This window comes from Cavia porcellus, unplaced genomic scaffold (genome assembly GCF_034190915.1).
Source record: "Cavia porcellus strain 051 isolate PalLab524CR breed Dunkin Hartley unplaced genomic scaffold, mCavPor4.1 scaffold_30, whole genome shotgun sequence".
In the NCBI taxonomy this organism is placed as follows: domain Eukaryota; kingdom Metazoa; phylum Chordata; class Mammalia; order Rodentia; family Caviidae; genus Cavia; species Cavia porcellus.
The window spans coordinates 4517562-4531586 of NW_026947513.1; the positions used below are offsets into that span (position 1 = coordinate 4517562).

The window sequence follows — 14025 nt, forward strand, 5'->3', positions numbered from 1 at the left end:
TCTGATTTCAGGGCTCTCTGTGTGTAGGTACAGTACACCTCACGGAGTCATTCTAGGAACATGCTTAGACTTTCATCTGGTCTCTCTAGGGTCTCTCCTACCTTGGCTATATTGGTCACCTTCAGGCCTTCGTTTCTTAGCCCTTATAACATGGTAGTCCTGTAGTTCACTAGGTGTTTCATTTGTGCAGGGACATTGGGGTCCCAGCTTTGGTCCTGCATAGGGAGTTGCTGGATCCAGGGTGCCAGCATGGACATTTTATTCTAGTTACTTAATTGCAGTGGCCAGAATATTCTGGTATTCCTCAGTGCTGAAAAGAGTAGTCAGAAGCTGGCAGTAATCGAGTGGCGTTATGAATCTGGAAGATGCACTGGAACAAGTCAGTGGGTGCTTGTAGTATAAGGGAGTGTGGTGTTTCCAATTCAGCAGTAGGTATCGTGGAAGGCTGATAAATGCAAGTGAGTTGCCCCAGAGCTCTAAAACCATCTGCATGGACCATTTAAGATGCCTTTGCTACTCCTTGGGGAGGGAGCTAGTCTCCTAACTCAGGTGAACTCCATCCAGAAGATGCCTTCATCAGGTCCAGAGAGGTGGGAAAGCCCAGTGATAGGAACTTGAGGCCAAATCATAAGCCCAACTGTGGTGTGGCATAGTAGGAGCACAGTACAGCCTAGAGAATGTGGCAGGGATAGATAGAGAAGAGTCTGGCACTTTCTGGTTGGATGGGTCCTGGTGTATTCGTGGGGTAGCCTCAGAGATGGAAGCTGAGGGTGCCAAGGCTTTTGGCTCCAACCTTGAGCTAGTGTTCCCCAGGTATAAGGAGGCAGTTACTTTAGAAAAGGATCCTCTGAATCACCTGAGAGTATAAACAGTATTCTTTCAGGGTGTCATTTGTTTAGCAGGTCATAGTGGCAATCAGAGCTCAGGAAAGGATTTCCCTCAACCAAGATGGGGGACAAATAACTAGCTACAGCCATGAATCCACATAGGGAAATTGATCTTGGTGTCCAGAATCTCCTGTAACAACTTACCAAACCTTCTGGACTAGAACCCTTTCCAATGAACACTGGAAGAGCCACTCAACCTGGAAGGATGGTCAGTCCACTTCACAGAGGCTCTGGAGCTTCCTGGGAGTTTCTACCTATAGGCTTCATGAAAAGTCTTTTTAAATTTTTTTTTATCGTAACTTCTAATGGAGTGGACTTGCTCTGACTCCCTCTGACAGTTCCTGTCACACACAAAGACAACAGAAAGACACCAATCACTTTTCACATTCACTGGCCAGTCTTCTCATAGAGATGTTTGAGGCCCCTCTGAGCACTCCTCACCTTGATTCAACCCTGTGCACTTAAAGTGGAGTTTGGAGTTCAGTGTCTGTCTCATTCACACACTTTCACTCACACACACACTTCACAAGACTCCCATCCTCCAGCCGCAGACTTAGTGTTCCAGTTTCACTGCATTTCGGCAGCAACTACTCTGGGAGCACGGAAGGATAATTGGTGTTCTCTGGAGACCTTTGTGTGAGTCTCTCTTCAAACAAAGATTCTGTTTCAGATCCCCTTCTAAATCAGGACCCCTGTCTTTCAAGTGACTCAGGTGTTTGCTAAATGCCATTTGGTCCTCTTTGTATAAGCTCTTCTCAGTCATCCAGCTGAGGCCCTAGGCTACAGGTGGATATGTTCTTACACAATAGGATATGTTCTGCTAGCATGTGCTCAGCAAGAGGCTCTGTGTCCAGCCAGCCAAGTTCCCCACTCCACCCATGGGGGAGGCAATTTGTCACCAGTGGTTGTGTTGTATCCCAGAAATTCCTAGTCAGGGAATCAAATAAAATGGAAAGATGCAGAGGATCCCAAATAGAACCTACAAAACATGAATCTTCTTTCATCTATTTGAGGTCACTGAGGGAAGAGAACTCTTGGACATGGGTAGGACCAAATTCTCCATCCACCTCCTTTGAGGGATGTTGTCCTTGAGGAACATGAACAAAATCAGATAAGGATGGATACAACATGGTGGAGCCTTCAATTAAAGTTGGTTTGGAAACTTTGCCCTTAGGATCCAGAGGGTAAGGGAGAGGAACTTTAGGCTCAGTAATAGCAGATGCATCAGATGGTGCCTTAAAGGCCAGCAGTGTCTGATCTCCCTGTGGACTACATCTACACTTTGACCACAAATAAGGACTATCTCTTAATGCAAAGGAAATCTGAACACAAAGTAATTCTGACCAGCAACCACAATTTACATATTCGTGAAAGTACTTCCCTCCCCTACACAAATAAATGGTAAGAATTTGGCTTAGGATGAGACAGAGCTGAAAAGTTGGGCCATCTTTGAGAGTAAAGAGGAGTGACATATAGGAGTAGTTTAGAAATTCTCCCCTGAACTGAATTTTTTGACCTTTAAGTATAACGCTTAGAAAATAGTTCATTCTGATGTCACCCAGAAGTTGGTTCTTTGCACTGAGTCTCAGATTCCAATTTCTCATACCCATTGGACAGGAAATTGTGCACAGAATACTACGAGGGTACATTGCTTCATGTGTGTTCTCTCAAATGGAAAATTCCAGTGTTTCATCTGACCAGAGTGTTCCTCATTTAAGATGCCTTCTTTGTGTCCGGTATTCAGTGCTCATTTTCTATGAACTCGACTCGAAAGGTTTTAGTTGTAAGACAGGAGGGAAAATTTGAGACAAATTGAAGCTAAAACCTTTTTCAGAATCACTCTCATTCTCTCTGACCTTTAGAAGAAACATGCGTCCAAAAAAAAAGGAAAGTACAGTGACCAAAAAAAGATCAGAAATGAGATCAATGAAAAGCAAGTCTCTTCTCACACTCATAGTGAGTTGGGGAGACAACTTGCCCATGAGTCATCATTCTCATATTAGAAAAGTGAGAATGAAGAATCTCAAGAGCTAAGATTGTCTCCAAACCAGCAGAAGATCAGGCCATAATGGAAACTGAGGCAAAATAGGCTCAATGTTCCCCTTCATGAGCATACAGTGGTAATCAGGCCAGATTGTTTCAGTAAATCCTGTCCTCCCTGATCTAAGGTCAGCAGCTGTGCTGATGCAACTAATTGGCTGAGGGAGTCCTGAATGTATAAAAGGCACTCACATTTCATAAATTAAATTGCATCAAGAAGTTCATTTTGCAGCATTTTACAGATTCACATTTTGGTTAGTATCAAACTAACAGGGATACTCTAACATTATTTTTCCCTAGTACCACTTGTCTGAGTTAGGACAATAACCATAAGAGTCAAGCAAGTCAAACTGCTCAAAGAAGAAATACCAGTAAATTTAGCATCTTGTAAATCCATACATGAAACAGGAATGCAGGACTCTGCTTGACAAAATAAACACATTCCATCAAATAAACATTGTAATTTTCCCATGTTCTCTGTTTAAATTTACCATTATCTGACAAAAAAAAATAAGGCATAAAAGACAAGCACAGCAAGGTATAAGCAACTGGTAAACAAGAATGACAATTTCTGGTTACCTAAATGAATTACAATCCAGAATCCATGAAACAAAAGCAAACTCACCTCCTTCCAGTTGTCTCAGTGGGATCTCCAGGATGATACAGGGGAAATAAGCATAACTCAAACAACTCTTAACCTGCTAGATGTCAGATATACCAAGTTCATGTCCCCCAAAATCAACGAATGAATTCTAAGGAACAATAGGGTTTAAGAGTGGGGAAAATATATTGAGATAGTTCCTGTGAGACACAAGAGGACCCAAAAGTGAGTTGTCATACAGCATATTTTTTTGCTTTATAGAGCAAAAATTACAAGGTGGGTACAACTGGGTCAATATAATCAATCAATAATACTGTGACTACTTGCTTAGCTAATAGAGACCCAATAGTAGCAAGGGCATATGGATGACATCATTAACCTTGGTTGATAATCTAGAGTTTCATTCTTATCTTTATTCTTAGCACTCTTAGTAGGTGGGAGAAGATGGCATATTCTTAATGAGATAATTTTTCATTTATATGGGAAATCTCAAAAGATAATAATCTCAAGCTTTTGTTTATCCCTTAGGAAAGTATGCAAATCTAACCATTGTGATTTTCATCTTCTTCAGATAGACCTATAGCCACAATTTTGATGTGTTTTCATCTTCTGCACTGACTCTCTGGAGGGCCCAGGCCTATCTGACTGCCTATAATATTTCTGCCTAATTTAGCTGTCAATAATACTCTGACACTCAAGAATCTTTACAAATTAGCATTGCTAGCATTAAATTTAAGACCAAGTTCACAAACGGGTGGGCTCAGTTTGCCAAAGAGACATGAATTCACATATCCACAGGGGAGGCATGCCATATATTCTTGAAATATCCATTATACTTATTGCAATGAAATTTTAATATTTAGGAAATACTTACATTGTAGAGAAAGATAATGTATATGAGTCAAAGATCAAGAAAAGAAGCTTTTACACAGAAAGGCTGACCCTGGGGACCCTCAGTTTCCTTATTACAAAATGAGAAATAACTTCACTGACATTTTAATTTGCAGTAGATACAGAAAATGATTAGGAATATAGGCCACGAATCTTGACAACTAAACTTCAAATATCAGCCATGTCAGTCAGTGTAGATCACTGACCAAATTCATTTTTTTCATTTTAGCCTCTTCATCTAAGAAGAAAGAATTTTTATAAAAAATACTTACTTCAGGAAATTATTGAAGATAATCATGTAACGTAATGTCAATAAATTCTTGAACTTGTCACACACACACACACACACACACACACACACAGAGCCTTGTCAGGCTAATATTTATTGTTATTATCAGGCAGGGGCATTTTGAGTAATATTTCCCCCATTATGAATGTTAGTAGCAAACATGCATTAACTGATTCTTATATGCTTGGAATCTTATGTGCATTATCTTGCATAAAGCAACCATAGAAGGTAGGTGTTACTAATAGTCATAAGTTACAAATAAGTCATTAGAAATTTAAAAAAAGATAAAATCTGTGCCAAATTGAAAAACCAAAAAGAGGACATGGAAATCAAAGTCTTGAGTCCACCTTTTAAAGGTACACTGTCATCCAGCTGTGAAATTCAACTCCTCCCCAGAGAGGTGAGCAGGAATGTGGAAATGAAAGTTCAGTCATATCAAGCACCACATATATGTTGGACACCAATCTGTGTTCCTCCATATATCATTCCATTTAACTCTAACAATAACCACATAAAGTTGGAAAAGATAGATACGTTACGTTTTCCCACTGCTAGACACAATACTCATAATATTTTTTTTTTACTTTAAAGAGGATAAAACAGTATAAAACCAATCAAAACAAAATAATGTAGGAGACACAGGACCTCAAAGCATTACAAAATCAACAATAGTTACCATAATGCCTTTTGGTGTCTTCAAAATACCTACAGTTAACTTCAGACATAGTAAAAATCAAACAGAACAGAATCGAATAGAAGCAATAAAATACTCATAATTTAAAAGAGGAGAGATTTATTTAGACTCACATTTTGAGGTGATCCAGTTCTTGGCTGGATGGCTGCAAGGCAGAAACAACACGGTGGAAACACAAGGAAACCCACTCACCTCAGAGGATCAACGAAGCAGAGCATGAAAGTATCAGAAAGGAAGAGGTGAGGGTCCAGACATAGGCCATGCCTCCATGACTAATCAAGACACTGCCAGATATATGATCTGCCAATCATTTTGGAATATTCCAAAGCCATTGAAGCTGACACTACACCCTAGAGCTTAATCACATATCTCAGCCCTTATCAATATCATACACAAACACATTTCATTAAACCATACTGAGTTTTTAAATAAAGATAACAGCAAGTTCATAATTCCACCCAACATAATACATCATCTTGTGTATAACCAGAAGTACAACAAAAGCCTCCTCAAAGTTTTAACAATTCTACCATTTTCTCAAAAATCCAACTTAAAGTCTTTGTGGGACTAAAGACAGACCCTCTGTGTGAGTTTTTGTAAAAATAAAAAAACAAGCTGCTTAATTTCAAGATAAAATATTATAGGATAACATCTGTAATCCAAAAGGTAGAAATGGGAGTATAGAAAAGAACCATTCTTTGGCAAGACGAAAACCAAGCAGAACAAACATTAAACCCTATAGCTCCATGTCTAGCACCCAGGGCAGATATTGGTGAAATATAAATTGTACAGGCCTTGGGAAGCCTCACCACTTCGGTCTTGCTAGTTGCAGCCCACATACCCTTGCTATTGGGCTGCCAACCACTCCTGGACTGCAGCTATTTGCACCAGAAATTCCATGTTCCTGGTATCTCCAACTTCTTGGAGACACTACTGCATGTTTGGCTTCATTCCCAGGGCTCAAAGCACTCCCTTTCAGGGGCTCTTTGCCTCCCAGGCCTTCTTTTGAAATCTGGACTCCTGAACCTAAAACTTTTGCATTCTGCGTGTGGGTAAACAAGGATTGTGCTAACAACATCATGGTCAGTCTCAAGCTCAAGCAGTACCTGGGCCTCCTAGAACCCGGGCAGCATCCTCTGAGTACTGAGTACTTGAATATGGTTTAAGTAAATCCTAGCAACAAATTCTTAGGAGACTTCTTGAGCAGAGGCCTCAGAGATCAGATTTCTGAGATGCCTTCAAAGCATATTTTATTTTTTGTCCTTGTACAAAGTGGTTTGTTAACTGTTTCTTTGTTTAACGGTACACATTTCTTCAATAACCAGAATTCTTTTTGGCTCCAGCATTACACGTGGTTACTTCTGAGCTAAAGTTACAGTTTTTCAAAGTTTTCTGCTCTCTTCTGTTCCCAAGACTCATTACAGAGTGGTGCCTTTGTTCCTGAACTTCATTTGTTCTACAATTCTGAAAATCTTGACCACATTCCTGTTCATGTAGGAAAGAGGATCAGGGTTGTGTTCATCACCTGATATACAGTTTGCAAATAAAAACAAAATTTTACCAAACACTTCTGTTTGTGAAACAAATTTTACTAAACAAAAGAGCTTGTGAACTGAGCTACCACTGCACATCTCTCTGAAAGCAGCCAGTAGTCTCACACCACAGCCTGAATGTTGAGCTATCTTAAAATTTCCTCCACAAAGTTAAGCAGCCTCCCATCCACAATGCCAGTCCCTACAAAGTCTTAGGACATTGTCAAAGTGAATTTTTTGCCAGTATAAAACACATTGCCTGTAGTCCAATTGCCAATGGGCATTTTTTCCTCAATTGAAAACTCTTGGCCCTGAATTTACTGTCCCCATCCCTGGAAGCTTTCTGGTCTTCTGAGCTCCAACCAGAATCACCCATAAGGCTCTGCTAATATCTTCAGCTTTTCCAAATTTCTACCACAAAACAGTTCCAAAGGCTTTTAAACCACAATATAGTCAAATACAATCATAGCAACAACCCCCTTCTCAGTACCAATCTTCTATATTGGTCAGCTTTCTCATTGCAAGGACATAATATCCAATCCCTACAACTTAAAGGAAGATAAGTACAATTTGGATAATATTTTAGAGGAATTCAGCGCATGGTCAGCTGGTGTCAAGAAAGGAACATGAGGGTGATATAAGATGTTTACCCTCTGGCAGGTGAGAAAGGTAACAGTGTAGAAGTATCAAGGTATTAGACACAGACCTCCAAGCCAGTGCCTCCACGACCCACCCAGACATACCCAGAAATGTGCTCCACCAGTTACTTGGGCAGATCTCACAGTCAATCATGTTGACACTTTAACCTAATTACCACAGTGGAAAAAATATTAAGAGACAGGAGTAAGTTTTGAATTACTGCCCTTTTATCTTTAAAACCCCTGTTTTCTTCTGCAACAATGGTCCCCATGCATTGTCAAGAAGATAACTAGATGGATTCAACACTCTGTCTCACCCTAGGCAATAAATCTTGGGTGGAAGAAGATGAAAAAGTGCATTTCAGAAACTGCAGATGGGAAAACTGCAGATGGGAAAAGGTCAGGAAATGTTGTTAGAAAATTCCCTGTTTTCATTTAAAGAAAAGTAGTTGGGACTTAATGATTGCTAGTTTTTAAGTGCACATCCTCTATATAAAGTTACGCCCCTTAGAATGTGACTCAGTATAAGATGAGTCTGAATTACTATTATTACTGCTGCCTAGTTAAATATGATCCAATTCTGTAAATGTGCTCTATAGTATTTTACACTTAAAGCCTGACTAATCATTTGCTTATGTTTGTTGAATCAAATAAAACTGAGCTAAATGCATTCCACTGTTTTCTTTCAAGTTCCCAGAGTGCCTTTATCTTGCTGCTAAAAGGAGATGAATGGACAGAAGCTAAAAGAATTTTTGATTTTTCTCTCTGTAGCAAACAGCTCACTATAGTTTAAAAAAAAAAAAAAAACGGAAGGATCAATTGCTTTCAGTTGTGAATGAGGACACAAAATAAGTGACCTGGTCAAAGTAAGAGGCATCTGAAACTGGCCTCTCTGTGGTGCCACTTTATTTCAAGAAGAGATGGTGATGTTGCTTCTATTTATAAACTCATCTGAAAATGCATAAGCTCTGCAAGGTCTTTCTTCCTCTGTGACTGCATCTTGAAAGGGCATAAATTAGAATAACAGCATCAAATAACCTAATACCTTGAGTCAACAAAGGCAATTTACAGAAACATGAATTTACTAGCAAGTAGCAGGAAAGGCACAGAAAGGAGACAGCAAGGTATCATGATTTTTGAGAGGGTGAAAGTTCTTTGACTAAGCAGCCGTCTATAAATAGGTAGTTTATGGGTGCTTATTGGGTGAGGCTGGCATGTGGAGAAGCCAGGTTTTGGAGAGAAATGAACACTCATTAGGTGTACTATTATGTAAAAAGCTACTACCTTTCAGAATTTATATTTCTTATTGATAAAATTTGAATAACTCACCGGACTGTTATGAAAACCAAATCAACATAGTAGAATGTACCTATAACCACTGGTAGATGCTCATTAAATAGCTCCACGTCTTATTATGAACACCACCACCACCACCACCATCATTATGTGAAATAGACCAGGAACAACTGGCACCGAAATCTGGTTGTGTTATTTTCTCCAAATCTATGTCACAGACATATCACTTTTTGATGAGTGTTATAACATAGTCATTTTAAAAATAATGTCTTATGAAAAACTTCTAAATATAACCATGTGACCTAGCTTTAGAGACTGTTCAGAGAAAGTATATAATGAGAAAAAGAGAACAGGAATACACACTTTTTAAACTTCTCTGATCCAGCATCCTCTGGTTCTTACATGACAGTAAATCTGGACTTACCAGGCTCTCAAAACCCACATGGACTAGGCCAATTCCATGTCATCTCTACTTAACAATACCATTTTAGCACAGTGCAGGACTCCACTGGGAACTGCAAGCTTAAAGAAAACCTTATCTAAATTTTAGAAAGGAAGAAATAGGAATATTAGGGAAAACTCCTCTCTGGCCCTTCAACATTGTCCCTTTTGCCCATCCCAGGATGAGGCAGGGCATAAAATGCTTTTCTTCTGATCTCCAAGAAATAAAAATTCACTCAAGTAAAGTCAATCTGAAGAGAAGGAAAGTAGTTAATATTGGGTAAAATTCAAAGCTGCTCAACTAAAATTCAGATTTTAAGCACTGAACATTCTGATCTCCTAAACTGACTTACTATACTGGTAAATTATGTCTGACAATAGAAAGGTGCCTACAGAACCCTCAGCCTGCACCAAGAATGGTTCTCAGTGCACTGTGGGTCTTAACATACAGAAAGCTCACAATAGCCCTAGGAGGCAGATGCTAAGAATATCTCCATTTTTAAAGAAAAGGCACAGAGAAATTGGATAACTTGCCAAAATTCTCACAGCTGAAAAGCAAAAGAGTCCCTGTATGAACCACAGGGGGCAGTTTGCAAAGTCAGTGCTCTCATTTATATTTACTGCCCCACTGGAAGAAAGAACTCAGTGGATGAATTGAAACCCTCTGTATCATCTTGAGATTGAAAGTCTCATCCTTTTTCCTTATTTGATATTACATTATTAGGCAAAACTCCTTCAGGTATTTTAAAATTATTGATAATAGTTTTACTCCACATGTTTCTGTCTTCAATTAAAAATATATTTAAAGACACATGACAACAAACTGGTATTTTACATTACTGTTTAAGAATTGTTTTACTGGCTAAAAATACACTGAGAATTATTGTGTTTGTTTTAGTAAATACAAGAAACTTTAGAAATATTCTAAAACTCCAAAGTGTCTTATCATTTAACATGAAGCTTCCTAGTTTAATTAGCTATTGATCAGGAAGGAAAGGATGTGATCTAGTGAAGGACACCAAGAAAAGTGTTTGGAAATCACTCTGTTTCCCGATCAGAAGGTACTTACGTGGGAACTCACCAATAGAACAGATAAAATGAATTCCTTTTGCTCATTATCCCTTCTGTTATGACCCAGAAAAGGATATGAGGAGAGATCGAATTGGAGGGAGACAGCAGATTGAAAATGGGAGCTACCTTTTCAGGGGGAAATGAATGAGTCCAAAGGAGGAAGGACTCCCACTGACAGCTGTCATTTCCACAAACTCACTGAGCTACTTGATGTCTATTGCTGAGAAAAAAACACCCAGTGTTGGGTTTTTTAAAATGCTATTACAGTATTCTTGTTTTGTTGGAATTTTTAAAAATTCAGAGCTCATTTGAAGACAGAAGATTATAGTACCAGCAAGGGATTCAAAGAGCCAATGAGGGCATCTGAGTTTGGGATGTAGTCATCCAGTAGATGTAGAAACTGAGAATGCATACAGTGATAAAGCCTCTGACAACTAAGGCAAAATAGATTATCAGTCTGAGACTAAATTATGCTGTGCTGAAAACAGATCAGTTAGCAGTCTGTGCTTATTTGTACTTAGCCAAAAATATTGCCTTGAACTCTAATCTATAATCTCTATTACTGTTTCACTTCTATTATGAACAACAGGTAATACTTCATACTGATATTGTATATTTAAATGTATTCAGGTGATCCTGACTAATTCAAAACATCTATCTGGAAGATTGAAATATAGAGTCTAGAAGTAGCTCAAGTATTCTCAGCAATTCAAGTCTGTTTTAGAGGAAGGAGCTATGATAGTGCTGTGGGTACAGATTTATTATTGAAAAGTACAAAGCAAATAAATAAACACGACAGAAAGTAGTAATTTTTGCTAGCAAAAAAAATAGTTTTCAATATACTGAAGCAATATGAAACTGGAAGACATGGAACTTGGTGGGTTTTTACTTTCTATTTTCAAACCTATGATGAATATTCTTATGAACTGGAGAGAAGCAAAAATGTCAAACTGTATGAAGACAGAAGTCATGATCAGAAAGAGCATAAATCAGAAACAGGAAGAGATCTCCATGCTAAATTTTAGGCTTATAGCATACTGTGTAAATTTTCATCACAAAATGTAGATAATATCAGATCATACCAAATAGAGTCACCATTATTTCATCTCATTTCTTCACATACAAGGAACTATTGCCAGATTATCTTTTCACTTTACCTTTGGATATTTTCTGGCCTTGACCAGACTACAGGTGTTCACCCCCTTTGAATCCTAAGCCATCTGTCCTTAGGCATATCAGCTTCTGATAATCCAAATCTGAGCTCCAGTTGGTTTGGATGAATTTCATGTAATTGGGCAGGAAGGGATTTCTTCAAGAAGAGCCAGAATGGAAAAGTTGAGACCTCCAGTTTGGAAAAAAGGCTGTCCTGGCAGAGATGCTTGCATGCTTTGGCCCTAATACTAGCCAAAGGATAAAGAAAATAGAGTAGGAATTCCATTACGCACCTATGGTTTAGGCCCAATTCCAAATCATATGTAATTCACTCTCCCTTAATTCTCTCAGGCCATTTAACTACATGTTCAGAAAATTAGTGAGACCATAGATCAGCATCACATATAATGACTGTGCTACTTGCCTGATGTTAATGCCAAAACTTACCCATTTATCCTCCATTTCCTGTTTTGCAACCTCCCTTCTCAGCAGCACACAAAATCATGACATTGAAACAACGGCCTTCAAGTAGTATTATTTCCTCCAATGATTATTATTGCCCATAAATCTTGAGTATTACATACTCCTGCAGAGAGAATCATCTGTCACAGTTTGTACCTAGGTGAGGTCTTCTGAATGATATTTTTTGAAATCATTCACATAGCAAGTTCCAAGCTAAACCTTTCATTACTGTGAAGAGTCCCACAAGTTATAAACCTTTGCTCTATAGGAGCCACAGTCCTTGTTTTCTTCAGGTTCCCAGGACTACCATGTGCTTAATTACATTTCCTTAACATCCATTCTTTGACAAAATAGTTTTTCATGGTGCTAGGTATTATGCTTGGCACTGTGGGAAGTGACTAACAAAGTAGAAAATAGTCTTGCCTTCTTTGGTAGCAGTTGTTCAGCAGATGAACAAATAAATGGATGAGCAAATAGATAAATTTGTATAGGACAAAGGTAATTCACACTTGAATAGAGAGTTAAGTTTGGTGTGGTTTCCACCCGGCTCAGGAATGTAACTCATGAGATAGAGAGGCAGACTGAGGAATGGTGCGTGAGTTAGGAAATGAAATTATAAAATCATTACTAACCACTGATTCAATTAAATAATGATTACCCTAGTCATTTATTTATAAATCAGCATTTCTCAAAGAACTTTTTACAGAATCTAATTATCATTATTGTATTTGACATTATGGCAAAATATATTTGTGTGAAAAAAGATGGTGGACAATATTGTCTCAGTACTCTGAGCTGCTAAAATGCAGCATAGATTAAGCAACTCAGCAGCAGACATTTGCTCTCACTGTCCTGTAGGCTGGAAGCCCAAGATGAAAGCTCTGGTGGATTTGGCATCTGGTATCTTCCTGATTTCCTTATGGCCAGCTTCTCATTATTTTCTGACATGGTTGGAAGAGGAAGAGAGAGTTGTCTAAGGTCCCTTTTTAGAAGCACTAATCTCATTCATAAGGGCTGTACTCCACGACCTATTTCTCTTCCATGGTCCCCATCTTGAGTACTCTGTGCTAGGGGTTAGGATTTTACCACATGAAATCCATGACTGCATTCATTCTCAGCAGCTGAACACACTGGTGGTCAATGCCCACAAATGTACCCTTTCAAGAGGCAACATTAGCAGCTCCAGGGACCTACCCACCAGAAGCTGACTTATGGCCAGTATCTGGGTGATAAACAAATACAAAGTTCCATTCCACTGGCTCAGTGAGACAAATTTTAAGGGCCATGTTGGTCACAGAACATGCTATGAGATCAGCACCATCCACGAGGTAGGCCAGCTGCATCTCTGTCCAGTCTACATTCGCCACTTCCTTACAGGTGTGAATCTCCCCAAGAGTACACTCATATACTATTTCTCTGTACATTTGACAAGTCTGTTTCTCAGGAACCCAATCTCAGACAGTGAGTTCAGATGAATTTTTGATCCATTTATGCCTGTGTTAACAAAAGCCTATTTGCTATCTAGTGCATGTGAGACTTTTGATTCACAGATTACAATCGATCGTCCAAGTTCCTAATAATTTTTCTCATTATGAACATCTCTGTTTCTGAAAACTTTTCTAAGTTTTGTATTTCAAGGGTTTTGTGTGTGTGTGTGTGTGTGTGTGTGTGTGTGTGTGAGAGAAAACCATGGGTATCATGAGTTACAATTTTTAAAATGGCAATAAATTTTTATTTAAATTCAAAATTGAGGTTCTGATACATATTCAGGCCATCAGTAGTAGAACCTGTGAATAAAGATGGAATTCCATGCTGTCCTCTTCATTTCACCAAATCGTGTCTTTTTGAAATACATCTAGTGTGAAGTACAAGCTTTTTAAGAAAAAATGGTCCTGCCTTAATCAAGTCTGGCATCTAACAATATACATTTACAAGCATACATACAATCTTATTAAATAGCCTAAAGGAACTTACGGATAACTTGTTCAATCATTTTGAGATTTTTGCTAAAAAATAAAAAGAAAAAAGAAA

General features: G+C 38.6%; 1 long non-coding RNA gene across 1 annotated transcript in view; it reads right to left on the bottom strand.

The window, feature by feature from the left end:
- The window catches only part of LOC134474091 (uncharacterized), a 73250-nt gene that overhangs the window by 25522 nt on the left and 33703 nt on the right, over positions 1-14025 (bottom strand). The window contains exon 2 of the long non-coding RNA XR_010044695.1: positions 11980-12118. This is a non-coding gene — a long non-coding RNA (uncharacterized LOC134474091). The remainder of the gene's footprint in view (positions 1-11979; positions 12119-14025) is intronic.